Raw genomic sequence first — 18823 nt, forward strand, 5'->3', positions numbered from 1 at the left:
GTCATATAGTCTTGATTATTTTGTACCAAAGTAAAGTTCATGGCAAATCAACATTTAATTTTTAATGTAAGCAGTAAGAATCAAATATTTCTGAGCAGGTTCCAAAGAGATGATAAAGCATGGTGTAAAATACCTTCTTAACCTGTACCTACTGCTTAGTACCATCCATATTAGCTTGGAAGACACCTTTCTCAGTTCTCCGTACTGATAACAAAAGCGTTCTAAGGTTAGTGAAACCACACGGAGACAAGCTGTGACAATAGTTCCACCCAATGACGCTCCCATAATCTTAATAAAGGAGAAATACTGACCCCTCCACCCCATCCCACCAAGAGGGCTCAGTGATTTGAGTGTGAGACACGATGTAAAGAAATGTCACGACATCTCTACATCTTCCTCTCTTCAGGGGGCGAGACCAGCTGTTATGAGGATGCGGGGGCCCTGGAGTCCCAGGGCTGAGAGGCAGGTGTCAGCTCAGGGTAGAAGGAATGTTATAACTGCAGTGCCCTCACTTACCATATTGTTAAGCTGACCCTGCACGCAGAGAGGACAGGCCGTGGCGGGCACCCTCATCTTTCCCTGGATGCTCGTTGGCATATTGGCTTGCACAGTTTGGGTTCCTAATACCAGTCTCACATCATATTTGATGTTACTGCTGCTTACAGATACAGCTGTTGTGCCTGTCCATGCAAAAAGAACTTTGCCACATGCCAGAGGGAAATTTAGCTAATTCCTAAATGCTGTCCTCTGTTGAAAAATGTAAGTCCCTGGATTGGAACATGGGTACACATCACCTGAGCTCTGTATGTGTATGCAAATGTTTATCCATTTTAGAATTTTGGGAGTTTGGGGCTTCCTGCTGTTTGTTCTGGAATGGGGGGACACATCATACCTGTGAGGACCAGAGACCCTTCACACAGTCACCTCGTGAATGCAGGCCTTGGTCCCAGAAGCTCTCGATCCCATGATCCTGTTTTGCTCTTTGAAATTTGGCGGTGGGAGTTGTGGCTAGGTCGAGGGTTGGGTGGTTCTTCATTGTTTTTCTTTTTCCTCTTGCAGTTCCAATTTGAGCTGCTGTGAAACGAGGCCTCCACCAGCCTCTCACCAGAAGGTTGCTTTTTGGAACGCAATGCCACCTGGTGGGGGACGAGGACAGTGCGAGCAAGCAGATGTTATTTCCTACCGACCTAATTTAGAGAACATTAAACGTAAGAGAGAGAACATTTGGGGTTGTAAGCCTGTGCCCAAAACCTTAATGAATGCAGGCAGCTGGCCATAAAAGCAACTTGAGCCATCCCCTCATTCCGCCGTTAAAATCTCAGTTTGTGTGTAAACACTTCAAAGGTTTCCTTTGCACTTTTCCTCTGCGTTCCTTTGGTCATCACAGCTGGGGAGTGCAGAGGGAATTTCCCCCGTCATTTTATAGGAAAGGAATTTTGCATTCAGCAAGATGAAGTGCTGCAGACAGGCCCGTGAGGAAGCTCCGGCCTCTGCTTGACGTCGGGGCTCACTTCCCGGCACCACTTCCTGCCCCCACAGGTGCTTCCGGCAGAGCCCAGGGCGGTGGTTTTTTGGAGCTGTGTCCTTATGGAGCTGTGTGAGGTGATAGGAGCCCACAGGCGAGATGGCCAGGTGGCCTCTGGATTCCTAGGAGGGCTGGACCAGGTCGTGGGCACGCCTGGAACACAGGCCACGTCCTGTCCCATAGCGATGCCTCTTTCATGTATCTCTTGAAGGATTTGAAGACGTGGGATGGTGAAAAGTTTCCGGAGAGAGACATTCAGGACTTTGAGAATGAGGCCTTCGGCATTGGCCTATCAGGTACATTCAAGTGGCATCAGTGCAGGTTTTAAATGTGTGCAGATAACCCCAGATCCAGTGAAGTAATGGGGCAAGCAGAAAGGACAGGTGACTGCTGACGTGTTTAAAGCTCTGACATTCACATCTAGATTGTCCCAAACACCCATTCTGCCCATTGCCGCCAAGACACTCCACAGGCAAAGATGGATGGTGACAAAGTAACCTTCATACACAAACAAGAATGATCGCCCCACCCACCTCCAAAAAGCCCTGCTGAAGACAAAGCACACCACCAGGCTGCCTGGCAGTTACTGAGTGCTCACTGGTGCCAGCCTATTGGAGGTAGGTTGTATTTGTTACCTGGTAACTTAATTGTACCTTCCATGCCTTCACAAAGTCAATTGTACAAGAGATGGCACCCACCACACTCCATGTGACCTTTCTCAGGCTGATTTACAAAGTGAGGATGATGACACTCACTTTGTAGAATAGTTGCATGGATTAAACCTGGCAAACACATAAAGCACTCAATGTCCGACACACATTGTGTGTCAAGAAGTTTGTCATGCAGGTGACACTTGAATGCCCAGTATGGGCCTGACGTCATCAGCTCATTTCTGCCTCTACAGCCCTGTGAGGGAGGAACTCTGCCCTGTTTCACGGTTAGGGAAGTTGAGGCACATAGGCTAAGAGTCGACATCCAAGGGCACAGAATGATTGGGTGATGGTGAGCCCAGGCAGGGTGGCTGCAAGGGTGCTGCGCTGCACCACCTCTGACGATTCGTGGGTGTGTCGGTGTGAGGTGCAGACAACCCTGCACTGACATCCAGCAGGCAGGACTCCCAGGTAGGCTCTTCAGCGAACATTCATGGGCCACCAGCCCTTTCTTCCTGGAGCTTTCCTTTTTTTACCTGAAAGCCACGTGGATGGTTGGTAAATTGGTATAAAAATTGAACTAAGTCATCTTAAAAGTTCCCTTTCAGTTCTGAAATTCTGTGAATTAAAGTCTGATTTTTCACTTTAAATGATTTATCGGGGTTTAAAATCCTTTATCTTTTCGCTTTCTGATTTAACTGATTTGAAGTCCTTATTTTGTGTGTTGGGGAGCACACACCCCCACCAATCACAGCGTGGCTGTGGGATGGGAGGCTGATGTTAGGCCAGCCAGTCACTAGGGGGCAGCATCGGCCCGGGGCTGGCTGTCCCTGGCCTTCAGGAGCAGTTTCTGCCCCTCCTGCTCCGTCATGTCTCTGACTCCTCTCCACTTGCCTATGTAAAGTTTTCATTTTCAGAGGCTTTTTAGTAAAAAATAATAATAATAATAAAGCTGTATGACTTACTGCCGAAGGATACAAGTTAGGCACAGCTCTTGTGTTGGCTGCATAAACCAAGGGGCATCAACCTACCCCCCACAAGCTAAGAATGGCTTTTTACATCTTTAAATTGTTGAAAAAGGAAAAAGAATTTTTAATGACACTTGAAAATTACATGAAATTCAAATTTCAGTGTCTACAAATAAAGTGCACTGTCACATAGCCCTCTTGCTTCTCTGCATGTTGTCTGGGGGTGCTTTGTCTTACCCCAGCAAAGTGGAATAATGGGGACAGAGACCCCCACGGCCCTTGAAGGCTGAAATATTTACCATCCGTCCCTTACAGGAAAAGCTTGCCATCATCAGCCTTATCTGAAGAAAGATGCACTTGGCTTTATCTTTAGGGTCCTCATGTTCTGGGAGGAGGTGCTTAAGAAGGCACAGAGGCTGAGAGTGGGTGTCCAAGGGCCCAGAGAGGCTGACAGTGAGGTGGGCACAGGCCATGTGTGGCACTGCGCGGTTAAGAAGCTGCAGGTTCTCATGCACAGTCAGTCATTCAGAAAACCATGGCTGGGAGCTCAGCCTAGCCAAGGGCATCCTAGTGCCAAGGATCAGAAAGAGTGGGGGGGGGAGGGGAATTCTGCCTTCAGGGAATGGGGGAAGGATTTTCCAAGGGTGCATTTTAGTTGTGCCAAGAAGGAAGAAGTGAGATTTTCCTTAGTGAAGAGGTGAGAGATGGCAAAGGAAACAGCATGGCCCAAGGTGCGCCCGGGAAGAGTAACTCAGGGAGGGTGCGCTGGGTTGGGGGATGAGGCTTGGGGCAGTGCTGCAGGAGGCGGAGGCAGGCAGGGACTGCAGGACCCCACCTGAACCACGGGAGGGAGCCAGGAGAAGTGGGTCTCTGTGCACAGGCTGCGTTTGCGGTGCCTGAGGATCTGGAAGACCCATGGTTCTCAGAGAGTGGTGGCTCAGTCACTTGCAACAGTCACCTAATGGGCTTCAGTGGAAAGACAGACTCCCTGACTCCCTCTCCCCAAACACACTCCTACAGAGTGGAGGTTTCCAGAGGAAGCAGAGACATCAAAGAAAGCTGAGAGTGAGAATTCAAAGACACTGGAGATCAAGAGAATGTGCCTCGAAAACAACAAAAAATAAAAGATTTCAAGAATGAAGTGGTTGTGTGGTCACATGCGGTGGAGGAATATTTACTGCAGATAAGGAATTATCCCTCGGGGTCACTGACAGTAAGAAGACAGGTGCTGGGGAATGGGGGCAGCAGGGTGGGGTGGGGGAGGGGCAGGACTGGAGGAAGATGCCCAGGTGGATGGGAGCTGTGAAAGCAGTTACCCCTTGTACTTGGGGTGGGCGGGGATGGCCTGATGGTGTTCTTTGTCCTGGCAACATCGGGGGAGGCAGGCACTGCGGAGAGGGACCGAGGTCTGAGACTGCTCCTTGGATCAGGGAGCCAAGGGGCACTGAGTAAAACCGCATCCCTAAGGTCCACTGAGGTTGAAACCATGGATTTGAGGTCTGGTCAGTCACAGCACAGCTTAGGAATCGTTCCTTTCTAATGATGTAGGACGCCAGGGATGGGTTAGGATGATTTGGGATGGAGATGTGCGGGGTCCCTGCAGAGACCTTGTGTTGAGTTCTTCACTTCCCTTGCTGGTTCAACTACCCCTTTTGGGCTTTCACTTCTCTCCCGTCACTCTCCCCACAAACCCTTTCCTGCCTCTGCTACAAGCTGAATGCCTCATCAGGGGCGCTGCTCCAGCTGCTGGTGTTGCACTTCCGTGCCCTGTGTGCCTGTTCCCTGCAGCCACATTCAGCCTATCCCAAGGGTCCTGCTGCCTCCAGGCTTCTTGAGCCTTCACGTTTTCCAGGCTCTTGTTTTGGTCCTAGCTTCTAGGTCACTGATCCCAGACTAAGTGGGGAAGGGACTTGCCCCAAGAGACCCAAATCTTGCCCACAAGTCACTAGTAAGTCTGTGGTAACTCACATCTATCAAACCAGAGACAGAAAAGGGTTCCCTGGATGAGTCAGGGACGTTGTTTTCCTACCTAGACTGTGTGTGCATCAGGCAGCAAGCTGAAGTTGCACCCCAGCAGCAAAGCTTCCAGGAAACTCCATTTGGACTTAATTTAGTTTGTGCAAATATGAAAAGGTGAGTGACTGAAATGTGCCTTTAACTAACAGGAGGGGTGAGAGGAGGGAGGGCAGTTTGCTAAACATAGGAACATGATTTGTAGGGAAATGTTTAAACCGTTAGGACAGGGATCGTGCCTATGATCACTTTGGGCAGCTGAGGTGGAGGGGATGGCTTGAAGCCAGTCGTTCAAGACCAGCCCAGGCAACATAAAAAAAAAAAAAAAAAGCCAGGTGTGGTGGCACGTGCCTGTGGTCCCAGCTATTCAGAAGGCTGAGGCAGGAGGATTGCTTGAGCCCAGGAGTTCGAGGCTACTGTGAGCTATGATCACACCACTGCTCTCCACAGCCACAGCAAGACCCTGTCTAAAACTGCAAACTGCTAGGACGAGCAACGTCCAAGCATCTCACGAGGATCTATTAAATAACAGATAACTAATATTACAATTCTACTCTCGTTAACCTTCATCTAGTTGCTAAATTCCTGAACAGAAGTGAAGAGGTTACCAGCATAGGCTCAGTTTGAATCCTTAAGGCCACCACTCACATCCCGGTGCCGCAGAGCAATTTCCTTTCCCTCTGACCTCAGCTCTTTACCTGTAAGTAAAAACCATGGTAGTGTCCACCCCACAGGTGTGTGCAAGGTTTAGATCATCTAGCGTACAAGGAGCACTAACACCTTCTTCTATTTTCTCTTAAAATGTTTATTCAAAACCAGCCTTTCTATTTTAGGGCTTATCAAAGTTAGAAATGCCTCCCTTCTCGGATTAGACTGTGCCTTGCTGTTTCGTTTGTGTTAGCTTTTTAAATTTTACATATGCATAATACAAGCATTCTGTATCTTATTTTTTATTAATACATGGGATAAGCCGATATTGATACTTTGTTGCTAACTGAAGTCTATAGTTACATTAGGGTTTACTCTGTTGTTCAGTTCTGCGGATTTTGACAAATGTGTGATGAATGCACCTGCCCTTACAGGGTCGTACAGGATAGTTTCACTGCCCCGACATCCTCTGTGCTCCTCCTGTTCATCCTCCCACCCCTCAATCCCTGGCAACAACTAATTATGTCTCCCTAGTTTTGCCTTTTCCAGAATGTCATGTAGGGATTGGGCCGTCTGGAGCCTTTTCAGGTTGGCTGCTTCCGCTCGGCAGTACGCATTTCAGGTTCCTCCGTGACTTTTCGGGGCTGGATCGCTTGTTCCTGGTCTTGCTGAGTAACAGAATATTACATAGGTGTCCCGCACCTTACCCATTCACCTACTGAGTAACATCCTAGTTGCTTTGATGTTCTGGCGATAATCAAAGCTAGAATAAACATTCACATGGACATAAGTTTTCAGCTCATTTGGGCAAACACTAAGGAACGTGATTGCTGGACCATGCAGTGAGAGTACGTTTCGTTTTGTTGAGAAGCCGCCAGACTCTTCTTCAGTGTCTGTGTTTGCATTCCTACGAGCAGTGAATGACAGTTCCCGTTGTCCTGCATCCTCACCAGCACTTGGTGTTGTCAGTATTTTTCATTTTAACTTTTCTGATCAGTGTGTGGTCATGTTGTTGTCTGAATTTGTAATTCCCCAGTGACCTATGATGATGAACATCTTTTGCTCTTTTCATCTGCTTACTGGCCATCGTCTTTGGTGAGCTGTCCAGCTCTTTTGCTGATTTTTTTATTGGGTCATTTTCTTACTGTTGAGTGTTAAGAATTCTTTGGATATTTTGGATACCAGTCCTTTATTAGATATGTGATGTACTAATAGTATTTTCTCCCGGTCTGTGGATTGTCTTAATGCTTTGTTCTTTTTATTCCAGTGGAACTAAAATTTAAGGACACTAAGGGACAGAACAGTCGGAGGTTTCTCCGTGTCTTTATTCTTGTTAGATGCATTGCTGAGTGGTCTCAGTGGTGCCTCCTTGTACATTCAGCAACGGGCCAAAGGTGGGAAGAGCTGGCACAGCTCCATCAGCATAAGGCATGGACACTGGGGGCTTCCAAGTCCCTCCCCTATAGGGACAACCAGCCACTATCCAGAGGCTGACCCTTTTTATTACCTGCCCTACCCAAAGTACAGAAATTACGACCTAAAGGATGTCCCCTCATCACATTGCTTGACCTTATTTGGGACACACAGGGCTAAGCTCCTCCCTATGTATTTATAGAGATGTGCACACTGGAGAAGCAAGTTCCCAGGTTTCTAAACTTAAGGCTTCAAGCAGGGTTTGCAGGTGTTGCCTCCCGTCTCTCATCTCCCCATGCAGCTGTGCCTCCTTTCTAGGAAGCACACAGACCTTGGTAAGGCCTTGGAGGAACAATAGACAACAGTTCCAATCCTGTCTGCTTCTCACAGGGCGGAAAGTCACGACATGGTTTTCCATGGCAGTTCAGCCCACAGAGGCCTTTTCCTCCAGAATGTGGGTCTCCAGAATGCAGTATCCCAGTGCTTCAGAATAGCCGAGTATCTTCTGAGGAGTTTCATGTTAAAATATGCCTGTGTCTGCCTATGGTTGAAAAAACATGGCCAAGGAGGAAGTGACCTGTTCTGGAGTTTCTCTGTCCCCAGTGAAAATAAGTCATTGTGCCCAGATGGTTCGCAATACCGGTTTCCTTTTAAATCAGACTTTCCACCTAATTTAAAGTGGAGGTGGGCCGGGTGTGGTGGCTCAAGCCTGTAATCCCAGCACTTTGGGAGGCCGAAGCGGGTGGATCACGAAGTCAAGAGATCGAGCCCATCCTGGTCAACATGGTGAAACCCCGTCTTTACTAAAAATACAAAAAATTAGCTGGGCACGGTCGCGCGTGCCTGTAATCCCAGCTACTCAGGAGGCTGAGGCAGGAGAATTGCCTGAACCCAGGAGGCGGAGGTTGTGGTGAGCCAAGATTGCGCCATTGCACTCCAGCCTGGATAACAAGAGCGAAACTCTGTCTCACAAAAAAAAAAAAAAAAGTGGAGGTATGTATTTTCTGGCAAAAAATGGTAGCACTTCTTGATTGAAAACATTTGGAAAGGCCCTTAAAGTCCAGTGTGAAGTGGTGGAGCACAGCCGTCACTGTTTCTCCCAGTGCAGTCCAGGGACCGCCAGGAAGCCTGTGAAATGCAGCCTCCAGGGAACAGCCTAGCCCCACTGCACAGAATGCCTGTGGTGGGCCATTCAGATGCTCATTACATTAGAAAACCATTAGGTTAAAAGAACAAACTTCGGCTGGGGCTCATTCCTGTAATCCCAGTGCTTTGGAAAGAAGGCCAAGGCAAGTGGATCACCTGAGGTCAGGAGTTCGAGACCACCCTGGCCAACATGGTGAGAAACCCGATCTCTACTAAAAATACAAAAATTAGCTTGGCATGGTGGCGCATGCCTGTAATCCCAGCTACTTGGGAGGCTGAGGCAAGAGAATTGCTTGAACCTGGGAGGTGGAAGTTATAGTGAGCCAAGATTGTGCCACTGCACTCCAGCCTGGGTGATAGAGTGAGGGGTGACAAAGTGAAACTCCATCTCAAAAAAAAGCACAAACTTCAGAGACCTAAAAACCTAGATTTACATCTTGACTCTGCTGCTTTGGGGCCACTGATTACATACTGTAATTCTTATTTGCAAAATGGTAATAATAGGGTTGTGGAAAAAACAAAGATCAATCCATGTCTTGCTGCATATATTAAACTTAACTTGGCCAAGTGCAGTGGCTCATGCCTGTAATCCCAGCACTTTGGGAGGCCAAGTCGGGGGGTGGGGTGGATGATGAGGTCAGGAGTTCAAAACCAGCCTGGCCAAAATGGTGAAACCCTGTCTCTACTAAAAGTACAAAAATTAGCTGGGTGTGGTGGTGTGTGCCTGTAGTCCCAGCTACTTGGGAGGCTGAGGCAGGAGAATTGCTTAAACCCAGAGGCAGAGGTTACAGTGAGCTGAGATCACACCACTGCACTCCAGCCTAGGTGACAGAGCAAGACTCCATCTTAAAAAAACAAAAAACAAAAAGAAAAAACTTAAAATGGCTCATCGATTTAAATGTAAAAGCAAAAACTATAAACGTTATAGAAGAAAACAGGAAAAAACCTTTGTGACCTTGGGTTAGGCAAAGATTTCTGAGGTGGGTCCATTGAAAGCAAAAATCCATGAAAGAGCGTTTCAGTCGACTGGACTTCATCAGACTTAAAACTCTGCTTTTTGAACAACATTCAGAAGATGAAAAGACAAGCTGTAGACTGGGAGAAAATGTTTGCACAGCACACATTGATAAAGGATTTGTATCTAGCATATGTGAAGAGCCCTCAAAACTGGGACTACGGGTGAGTACCACCACACGCAGCTAATTTTTATTTTTGTAACTTTTGTGTAGAGACAGGGTTTTGCTGTTTCCCGGGCTGATCTTGAACGCCTGGGCTCAAGTAATCCTCCTGCCTTGACTTCTCAAAGTGCTGGGATTCTAAGTGTAAGTCAGGAGAATCACTTGAATTTGGGAGGCAGAGGTTGAGGTGAGCTGCACTCCAGCTTGGGTGACAGAGGGAGACTCCATTTCAAAAAAAAAAAAAAAAAGTGCAGGACATAAAGTAGCAAAAACCTCAGAGTTCTCATACGTGTTGGATTACCTAGGGATGCACGACATTTGAGGAGCATTTGAGGAGCCACTGTGGCCAGCCAGAATTTTCACATATTGAAATAAAATGTAAGATTCAGCTCCTCAGTTGCACTAGCCATATTTTAAGCACTCAGTGGCCCCTTGTGGCTAGTGGCTACTGTATTTGACACCAGAGAGAGAGAACATTTCCCTTAAAGCAGGAAGTTCTGCTGAATAGTGCTGGTCCCAACACAGGGCCTCCTGTTCCAGGCTAGCAAGGAATTCTCATAAAAAGAATTTTCTTCTGGACAAAATGTCCCTGCTTCTTTTCTCTGCAAAACAAAATGGACGATGAGGAGAAACATGTGACAAGCCACCAGGACAGGCCATTACAAGGGGCAGGTGCACAGGACCCTGCCTGTTTCTTCAGCTGTACCATTGGGAACATCAGCATTTTGCTTTCTAGTCCCGCTCCTCAGTTGTAGTGCACCCCTAGGGAATCCATGTCATGTGAGAACTCTGAGGTCTGTGCCTACTTTATGTCCTGCACCTTTTTTTTTTAATTTTTTTAATTTTTTTTATTTTTTATTGGATTATAGGTTTTGGGGTACATGAGCAGAGCATGCAAGACAGTTGCGTAGGTACACACATGGCAGTGTGCTTTGCTTTTCTTCTCCCCTTCACCTTTTTTTTTTTTAAGATGGAGTCTTGCTCTGTTACCCAGGCTGGAGTGCAGTGGTGTGATCTCAGCTCACTGCAACCTCCGCCTCCCCAGTTCAAGCGATTCTCCTGCCTCAGCCTCCTGAGTAGCTGGGATTACAAGTGCCTGCCGGTGTGCCTGACTAATTTTTATATTTTTAGTAGAGACGGAGGGAGTTTCACCATGTTGGCCTGACTGGTCCTGAACTCTGACCTCAGGTGATCCTCCTGCCTTGGTCTCCCAAAGTACTAGGATTACAGGCATGATGTCGTCATCGTTTTTGAGACAAGGTCTCACTTTGTTGACCCGGCTGGAGTGCAGTGGCATCATCACTGCAGCTTCCAACTCCTGGGCTCAAGCCGTTCTTCCTACAGGCACGTGCTACCATGCCTGCCTTTTTTTTTTATTTATTTAGGAACAAGGTCTTGCTCTGTCACCCAGGCTCTGGAGTACAGTGACGTGATCACAGCTCACTGCAGCATAGGCCTCACAGGCTCAAACGAACCCTTCCACCTCAGCCTCCCAAGTAGCTGGGGCTACAGGTACACACCACCAAGCCCGGGTAATGTTATTTTATTTTATTTTTTGTAGACATGGAGTCTTGCTATGTTGCCCAGGCTGGTCTCTGACTCCTGGGCTTAAGTGATCCTCCCACCTTGGCCTCCCAAAGCTTTGGGATTATAGGCCTTAGCCACAGCCCATGGCCCCTGTGTCCTTTAGTGGCCAGGGGAAGCTGCAGACCTCCTCCGAAGGATGATGTGTTTAAGTGCGCCACGTCATATATACAGAATTACAAAGAAAACCAGTGGCGTTCAAATACTTTCATCCCCAGAACCTGGCTGTATGGAACCACTTATGTGACTGCAATGGTTGGAATGAGGCCACTGCTTGAACCTATTTTGACAATTTGGCAATTTTTAACCTGGATTCCAGAATACAATCGAGCCAGGAGTTTGGCTTCCTAGAAATCCGTCCTATTTTGGATGGACGAAGGAATTGAAGGGACACCAGGACCACGAAGAAAAGCTCAGCCACCGGGCCTTTCCCAATTCTGGCCTCAGACTCAGCCAGTGCTGTGGCCAGTTTCGCCTGCCCGCGCCCTCCACCCCAAATATATATTTTGAAAATTATTATTATTATTTGAGACGGAGTTTCGCTCTTGTTACCCAGCCTGGAGTGCAATGGCACCATCTCGGCTGACCACAACCTCCCCCTCCTGGGTTCAGGCAATTCTCCTGCCTCAGCCTCCTGAGTAGCTGGGATTATAGGCGCGCACCACCATGCCCAACTAATTTTTGTATTTTTAGTAGAGACGGGGTTTCACCTTGTTGACCAGGATGGTCTCGATCTCTTGACCTCGTGATCCACCCGCCTCGGCCTCCCAAAGTGCTGGGATTATAGGCGTGAGCCACCGTGCCCTGCCTGAAAATTATTTATTCAACAACAAAAAAATGTGTTGGGGTTGTGCTCTCCGTGCCGCTCTAGGACGAGACCATCACACGGAACCTCCCCGGGCCTGGGCTGTTCGTGCCGACCGAGGTCAACGGCCGCGCCGCGCGGGCCGGGGCTCTGGTGGTGGTGGTGGGGGGGGGGTGGTCCGCCTTCGGATCCTCAAAGGGGCTCCCTCCTGGGCCTCGCTCGCTTTCCTGTCCCCGACCCCTCGGCCGAATCGTGCGACCCCACCCTTACCCCATCCCGGAGGCCACTGTCGCTAGCACCTCCACTCCGCTCCCGCGCGGGTCAGAACTTCGGCGTCTGCCCCAGACCCCTGGGCCATCGAGCGTCCTCGGGAGCCGCAGGGACTGTCGGACTGAGCGGCCCCCTTGCAACTGGGATGGAAAGGGGCTGTCCCTGCGCCCCTCCGCTGCATCGGTCCCCGGGGCCAGTGCGGAGACTCCTCTTCGCGTCTCCAAATCACTTTCATGAACAAAAGAGGCTCCGAGGGGACATCACCCCAGGCGCACCGCCTTCTAGGGGTATTTGAGACGTTTTCAGGCCGAAGACCAAGGATGCTAAATGTCCAGGAAAATGCGCGTGGCAGCCGATCACTCTGAAGGACGGTCCCTCCGCGAGAGCCAACAGGGCTGCGAAGAGGAGGATCCAGCCTCGGCGCCCAGCGGGCAGGGAGAGGGATGCCTGCGGCGGTGCCTGCCCGGGTGGCCGCTGTCCTCTGTCCCGGCGCGCTGGAGCCGCGCGTCCCCGTCGCAGCACGGGCTCTTCCAACAGGCGCCAGGAGAGGGAGGCGCGGAGGCACCCCCAACTTTCAGTGCGTTCACCATACGTGGGTGTGGACGAAGGTGAGAAAGAGTTCATTGAAAGGCTCAAGACAGAGCCTCCAGTACCTTTTAAATCCCCAGAAAGTGGTGATCTAGAGGTTGCTTCTTCGCTACCCCACGCCTCCGGTGGAAGGAGCTAGGAAACCCCTTTCCCTGTGGATCGCCTCCTCCTTCTCCCTTTCTGCACGCCCCGGGATCCTAATCCCATTTGTCTCAGGATTGGAGCCTCAGGTATTGGTGTCCTCCTGAACTGAAAGGGGAGAGATTTGGACCTGGGAATTGCCTGCAAACCAAGCTGGACCTTGAGTCTAGTAAGCACTCAATGAACATCGACGGAATGAATGAGGAAGCGGGACTTCCCCACTCAGGGTCCCTTTGGTTCCTCTTCTGATCAGGAAACGATGTAACCTCAGGGGACATTGATCAGTAGAAATTATGGAGGCTGCATAGCCCCTGGCTCTTTCCCCTCTTAAGAGAAGAAAAGGCCCTTCGAAGCAGTCAACTTCCTTACAAGCCCCTAGGAAAGGCGGGAAGTGCCATTCTAAAAACAAAAGTAAATTACTTCATTCACTTATTTTTTAAAATGAGACATATAGGCCGGGCGCGGTGGCTCACGCTTGTAATCCCAGCACTTTGGGAGGCCAAGACCAGCCTGGCCAACATGGTGAAACCCCGTCTCTACTAAAAATCCAAAAATAAGCTGGGCATGGTGGGGGGCGCCTGAAATCCCAGGTACTGGGGAGGCTGAGGCAGGAGAATCGCTTGAACCCGGGAGGCGGAAGTTGCAGAGAGTGGAGATCGGCCACTGCACTCCAGCCTCGGCAACAAGAGTGAGATTCTGTCTCAATAAAAATAATAAAATAAAATGGGACATGTGAAGCATAAGGACATGTTTATCAATGATATTTTTTAACAGAGTAAAAAATTTAAAAATTAAAATCCCTGGTTCACATCCCGCAGTCTCAGTCTCTTCCCCAGCCATCTCCACCGTTGGTCTGATGTGCCCCAGCTCATCCCACCACCGCTCCCTGCATTGCACCTATCTTCCTGCTGCCTCCACCCCTGCAGACCTTGGTGCTTATTATTTCTTCCATCTGGAATGCTCCCCGCTTTTCCTTTTCCTTTTGAGGGGGGGAGTATTTTATTTGTATTAAGGTATAACATTTATATAGTAAAGTGTGCATGCCTGAAGCATGCCACTCAATGACTTTCCACATAACTTTTGTTTGATTTTTGAGACAGTGTCTTGCTCTTTCTCCCAGGCTGGAGTGCAGTGGTGTGATCTCAGTTCATTGCAACCTCTGCCTCCTGGGTTCAAGAGATTCTCTCACCTCAGCCTCCTGAGTAGCTGGGATTACAGCCGCCTGCCACCATGTTTGGCTAATTTTTGTATTTATAGTACAGTTTCACCATGTTGGCAGACTGATCTTAAACTCCTTACCTCAAGTGTTCTGCCCACCTTGGCAGTGCTGGGATTACAGGCGTGAGCCACGCCAGGCCCTAATGTTGGACTTACACAGTCTATTCACCCAGATCAAGCTATCTGACAGGTTCGGCACACCTGACAGCTCCCTCATGCCTCCTGTCAGGGCCTTACCTGGAGGTAACCACCCTTCTGACCTTGTTGCCCACATTCACTTTGTCTGTTCATGTAAACGATCTAATGATCTCTTGCATCTCCGGTGTTTTTAGCGGGGCTTCATTCCATCCTCCAGTCTCATCTGGAATGTCGCCTCCTTTCCCATGCCTTTCAATGGCATGATGCTGTTTCTTTCCTCCAGACCACTCCACAGTCTGCAACTTCTGTTCATTTACCTGTCTGTGGTTTGCTTTCCGGCTAGAAGGTAAGCATCCTCTCCCATTCGCTGCTGTCCCCGAGCCCCTAGCATAGCTAGCACAGTGTTGGCACATGTAGAAATTTGATACTTACTCAATGGATGAGTGTGGGAAGGAAAGGATGAAATATTCTAGGCATGAATTTATAGTGTCCTGAATCGAAAACGAGTTTACTTGTCCAAACACTGGCCTATGACTGAGCTCTCTGCACTTTTTTGACAAAGACAATATTCACCAAATCCAAATTGGAAGACTTAGAGAAAAATACTGGAGTTATTGCAGTCTGCCCAGAAACCAAAAGTGGTCGGTTCTCACCTCCTGTCATAGGATTACCTCCTCCACCAAGACTGAATTTTCACTTTAAACTGTTGAATCAATGTTTTATAAAAGCACTCCACTTGGGCTACATGAAAGCACTCTCAACAGTGGTGTTTCCCGCCCTCTCTCTTTTCACAGGCAGGGTCTCCTCCCATCAGTCCGCTGCTGGAGTGCAGTGGTGTGGTCATCTCCACTGGGATGATGGAGGATGATTGTCTTACTTCCTTCATACTTTGTCATGTTTTCATATGGGCATATTTTACTTCTTTAAATTTTTAAATAATGTTTAATTGTGGCAAAACACACATAATTTAAAATTTGGCAACTTAACCATGTTTAACTGTACAATTCAGTAGTGTCAAATACATTCATGTTCTACAACCTGTCTCCAGGATGCTTTTCATCCCGCAGCTCTGAAACTCTGTACCCATCAAACAACTCCCCATCCCCCTCTCCGCTCTCCCCAGCCCCTGGCAACCACCATTCTGGTTTTGTTCTCTATTTGACTACTCTAGGTACCTTACATATGTAGAATTGTACAGTATTTGTCCTTTTGTAGCTGGCTCATTTTACCTATTGAACTCAAGAGTCATCTATGTGGTAGCATGTGTCAGAATTTCCTTCTCTTTTAAGGATGAATTATATTTCATTGCATGAATATCCCACCTTTTGTTTATTGATTCATCTATGCAGAAATGGAATTACTGGGTCATGTAGTAATTCTATTTTTAGTTTCTTGAGGAACTGCTGTACTTTTTTCCATAGCGACTACACCGATCCATATTCCCACCAACAGTCTGCAGGGTTCCTGCTTCTTCCTTCCACATCCTCACCAACACTTGTCATTTTCTGATGTTTTGATAATAACCATCCTAATGGGTGTGCATTGGTATTTTATGTGGGTTTGGTTTGCATTTTCCTAGCGACTAGTGATGCTGAGCGTTTTTTTCACATGTTTGTTGGCTGTTCGAATTATCTTTGGAGAAATGTTTGTTCAGGTCCTTTTTTTAATTGGCTTGTTTGTGGGTTTGTTGTTGTTCAGTTCTCAGTAACTCTTAAGGGAAGAATTTTCTTTTATGAAGAAATGGGGGGAGAAAGCACACAGAAAGCCAAGCAAGGGAGGTATGGCGGTTAGCAGCGTGGGCTCTGAAATTTGAAGGTTGTTACCATAGTTACTGAGCACCTACTGTATAAGCTAGGCTAGGCTGACTACTCTAACAACCCCGAAAGCTCAGTGACCCAACACGATGGAAGTCTGACCTCTAATTCAAGTTCAGCATGTTCTGAGGTGGAGATGGGGGAGGGCATGGGTGATGAAGGGACAGTAGGGCTCTGTGTCATTTCATCAGGGACCTAAGCTGCATCTATTCCTTGACACTGACATCCTCGACATGTGGCCTTCACAACTCTGAGTGACGTGAGGACACTGGAGGGCTCTGGGCAGGAGAGAGACATGATCTGACTTAGACTTTTGAAGAGCTCCCCATGGCCACCAAGCTGAGGACAGAGCAGCCCCACAGGGCAGCCTTTGAGAGGTGGCTGCAATGACCCAGGAAAGAAATCACGGTGGCTTCCACCAGGGTGCGGCTTGCAGAGGTAATGAGAAGTCATGAGTGTCAGATATAGTTTGAAAGTGAAGCCGCTAGAATTGGCTGACGGGCTGGATGTGGCCTGGGAGAGAAAGGAGAGGCATCAAGGCACACTGGCTGTTTCTTTTGGCTTCAACAGCTGTAAGAATAAAGCCTCTGCTTAAGTTCGCAGGAAAAAGTGGTTGGGAGAGGCATGTTAAGTTTGAGATGCCTGCTAGAAACCCTGGCAGAGACGTAGACTGGGTCACTGGATATAGGAGTGAGGCTCTTGTCCGGGCGCGGAGGCTCGCACCTATAATCCCAGCACTTTGGGAGGCTGAGGCAGACAGATCACCTAAGGTCAGCAGTTTGAGACCAGCCTGGCCAACATGGTGAAACCCCATCTCTACTAAAAATACAAAAATTATCCAGGCATGGTTGCATGTGTCTGTAATCATACCTACTCGGGAGGCTGAGGCATGAGAATCACTTGAACCCAGGAAGCAGAGGCTGCAGTGAGCTGAGATTGTGCCACTGCACTCTGAAAACAGAGCAAGACTCTGTCTCAAAAAAAAAAGTGTGTGGGTCTCAAGGGAGTGGTCAGGGCTGGAGAGACGCTCGGAGGATATCAGCATATAGGCAGCATGCATCGGGAGGCTGGCCCATGCAGACAGAGAGAAGAGGGCCAGAAACAGAGCCCTGGGACAATTGAGGGCCAGGGAGACCTGAAGGCACCAGCCAGCAGATGAACAGGAAGGACCTGGGAGGTGGGTGGAAAATCTAGGAGAGCATGGTGTCCACCAGGCGCGGTGGCTCACACCTGTAATCCCAGCACTTTGGGAGGCTGAGGCGGGCAGATCACCTGAGGTCAGGAGTTTGAGACTAGCCTGACCAACATGGAGAAACCCCATCTCTACTAAAGATACAAAATTAGCCGGGTGTGGTGGTGCATGCCTGTATTCCCAGCTTCTCAAGAGGCTGAGGCAAGAGAATTGATTGAACCCGGGAGGTGGAGGCTGCGGTGAGCCAAGATCGTGCCAATGCACTCCAGCTTGAGCCTGGGCAACCAAGTGAGACTCCATCTCCAGAAAAAAAAGTAGAAGCCACAAAAGACTTTGTGCTCCCAGGGAAGGAGTTAGATTTTCAACATCCAATGAACACATGTGTCCTTCCTCAAAGAGGATCAGAAACTTGCTCAGGGTCACAAAACTGCTCAGTGGCAGGGACATGATTCTGTTTTAAATCTGCCCTTTAATTTGCAATGAGATGATTCTGACGGTAACTCCAAGCTGCTAGAACTGCAGCCAGGAAGTGCAGGAGCTGCACGCATGCCTCCCACCCCACAGAGCCCGGGGAGCCCCATCCGCTTGCTGTTTCTATCAGGAGGCTTGTATGTCAGTGGTTTTAATCCTTCTGAGGTCGCAGATATCTTCAAGATAAATGTGTGTGTCCATGGGGTGTTACCTGGCATTCTAGGGGTCTCAAACTCTGAGAAATCCATCCAAAGTCCCCCAGGTTAAACCCCCTGCCCGAGGCCCCTGTCTCACTTGCATCCCCCTTTTCTTTTCTTTTCTTTCTTTTTTTCTTTTTCTTTTCCTTTTTTTTTTTTTTTTGAGACAGAATTTCGCTCTTGTCCCCCAGGCTGGAGAGCAATGGCATGATCTCGGCTCACTGCAAGCTCTGCCTCCCAGGTTCAAGTGATTCCCCTGCCACAGCCTCCTGAGTAGCAGGGATTACAGGCATCTGCCACCACACCCGGCTAATTTTGTATTTTTAGTAGAAATGGGGTTTCACCATGTCGGCCAGGCTAGTCTCAAACTCCTGACCTCAAATGATCCACCCACCTCAACCTCCCAAAGTGCTGAAATTACAGGCATAAGCCACAACCCCTGCCCGCATCCTCCTTTTGTCCCGGAGCTGAGGAGAGCTGGAAATGGGGGCCTGAGATGGGAGTGGTACAGAGCCCCTGATGTGACATGCACTCACGCCGCCCAGTTGTGAAGAACCAAGTGACTGCGCCATCACTGCGGCATCTCACTGCCCGGTCAGCAGTCTCCCTCGGTGGTTGCCTGGACACCAGGAAAAAGGAGAACCTATTAGGATTGAAGTGTGTGGGGCCAGACTTGTCAGCAGGGAGCCAGTGGCCTGGCGTTCCTGCGCTACTCAGTCCCTATTTAGGGCTCGTAAAGGTGCACCCCGCTGCCCCACGCAGTGCTAAGTAGGTCACCAGCCTGCCAGCAAGCCCTTTGGAAGTGTGTCATCAATCTGGCTGTTTAGCCCTGTCTAGGAAGCTCCCAGGGGCTCCTCTTTTGTG

The 18823-nt window shown here is 48.8% G+C and overlaps 1 protein-coding gene and 1 pseudogene across 5 annotated transcripts in view; both read left to right on the forward strand.

Moving 5' to 3' along the window:
- Positions 1-13672, forward strand: part of ZCCHC2 (zinc finger CCHC-type containing 2) — a 75666-nt gene extending 61994 nt beyond the window's left edge. For 2 of the 4 annotated variants that reach the window (XR_013525940.1, XR_013525942.1), the window contains 2 exons: positions 1060-1208; positions 1737-13672. The gene's annotated coding sequence lies outside the window, so the exon portion shown is untranslated. Of the gene's footprint in view, positions 1-1059 lie in introns of all 4 variants that reach the window. The other 2 variants (XR_013525941.1, XR_013525939.1) reach the window with 2 other exon arrangements.
- On the forward strand, positions 1260-13672 carry LOC100895561 (uncharacterized; annotated as a pseudogene). The gene is made up of 2 exons (XR_013525943.1): positions 1260-1552; positions 1590-13672. The product of XR_013525943.1 is annotated as an uncharacterized LOC100895561 (transcript).
- Positions 13673-18823: the final 5151 nt, after the last annotated feature.

Source organism: Callithrix jacchus, chromosome 13 (assembly GCF_049354715.1).
Source record: "Callithrix jacchus isolate 240 chromosome 13, calJac240_pri, whole genome shotgun sequence".
NCBI classification, from domain to species: domain Eukaryota; kingdom Metazoa; phylum Chordata; class Mammalia; order Primates; family Cebidae; genus Callithrix; species Callithrix jacchus.